Raw genomic sequence first — 2,130 nt, 5'->3', positions numbered from 1 at the left:
TGAGGCATTTGATTTCTTTCTTTCTCTGTCTGTCTGTCTCTCTCTTTCTCTCACTCTCGCTCTCTGAAATTTCTTTATTTATTTCACTGTTTTAAAATGAAAGCTGTCCAGTTTTTATATTTACATATTTACAGTCACTTAGATTTAGAAACATTACAAAACTCATCCATGTTAGAACTTCGAGTTTTAGTCAATACATCGGACTTGGTGCAGCTGATTAACTGAATAGAATAGCTCCTTAGTATGTTAGATTAGTAGACTATAATTTGTAGATTAGTGAATTTGGATAAAGATAGATAAAAATTTAGGATCGATGGCAAGTTGAAGAATCGAAGCAGGTTGCAATAAATCCTATGCAGGTTCTAAATCATTAAAATACAGCGGTAACGATGATTATGGTAGCGACGACAACGACGACGACGACAATGATTAATATGTTGATTAAGATGATGATGATGATGATGATGTAAATCACGTGAACTAAGGGAAGGAAACAGTATAAGACTACTGCTTTGGTAATCTAAGAAAAGTTTAAAAGTAAGGTTAACAACAACGGAAGCAGACTTTCACTGTTTCTCTTACGTTGTGTATTATTGCTGGAATGATGTTAGTATATTACAAAGAGGAAGCATCTAAGTAGTGGTTTTATCAACTACAGATGTCAACCAAATCTTCTTCGAACCACACTCCATCGTTTTATATAAGTGAGACTACATGAAATAATGTAGTCCTAGATAATCGTAGAAAAAGAGGGTCATAGTTGAAGTGTCTTTGATCATATGTCTGCTCAACAACAATTGATTTGAAGTTACACAAAATAGTCCATCTTAGAAAAGTGCCTGCAGCGTTTCTGGAAGTTTACAGAACTTACGATAATGAACAGGATGATAGAAAGAAATACGTCACACATTGCCCTGTGTAAAAACAGTAAGCTATGCAACTAAAGAGGATAGGAACACAGCGAGTTGGCTTCGATTCTAGGTTGTAGCCATTTCACTACATCTTTATCGATTAGGTCTTTGATAATGAACTCTCCATAAGCTCAATGCCTTTCTCTTTAATGAAGAATTGTTTGAATTGACAGTATTCCATTGCTAGTACCTCTTCGACTCCATGAAGGCGAAATACAAAGAAGAATCTATGTAGACTTGGACTTAATGGATTGAGGAATGAGGAATATGCGAGGGAAGTTTATGACTGACTTCTTTGATTTCCAGTGTACAGGGATTTCGAGGAAAGTTGACAGTTCACATACAAAGAAAAGAAACATCATCGATAAAAATAATAATATTTTAAAAAGATAATTTAAAATATGTTTTATTGATTGTAATTAAAAAATAGTAACAATAAAAGATGCAACAACTGAATAACAAATTAAGTTTATTCTTTTAATGAGCATTGCTTTTGTTCGTTTATTTCATTTCTATTTATACTTTTTTGGCGCTCGTGCATTTAGATATACAACCAGAAGTATGTATGTGTAATTCTTTTTTTTTAAAATTAAGTATATTCACAAAAGTAGATTGCAAAACTTTGTTTGTCATAGTAGGTCACAAACAGGTGATATAGCTAACAATTGAACAACTATATGTATGTAACATTAGGTATACACTTCACATTTGCATATCACTATTTTGTGCTTTTAGCTGAATTACTTGACACATGTCCTTAGTGGGTATTGATGAATAAATTCATAGATATTGAATACCAATGTGCTAATGGATTTACTAAATTTTATTGTTTACTAAGTATGTAATCCAATAGATGCAGGTGAAACTTAACGAGCAAAAATATTAGAAAATTTTCAAAAAATTTTTGCAAAAATTTTTCAAAAATTTTTGGGGGAAAATTTTCAAAAACTTTGGGGAAAAATTTTCAAAGATTTTTGGTGAAAATTTACAAAAATTTTGTAAACTTTCACCAAAAATTTTGGGGAAAATTTTCAAATAATTTTGAGGTAAATTGTCTAAAATTTTGGATAAAAATTTTCAAAAAATTTTTCAAAAACAGATTACCGGAGATTCCCGGAAATTGCCGGATATGCCGGAATTTACCGGAAATTGCCGTAGATTGCCGGAAATCAACGGAAGTTGCCGGAGATTGGTGGAATAGCATTTTGGGAGATTTCCC

The sequence above is a fragment of the Octopus sinensis genome, unplaced genomic scaffold (genome assembly GCF_006345805.1).
Source record: "Octopus sinensis unplaced genomic scaffold, ASM634580v1 Contig17216, whole genome shotgun sequence".
NCBI classification, from domain to species: Eukaryota; Metazoa; Mollusca; class Cephalopoda; order Octopoda; family Octopodidae; genus Octopus; species Octopus sinensis.
Note: the sequence above shows the minus strand (reverse complement) of the source record.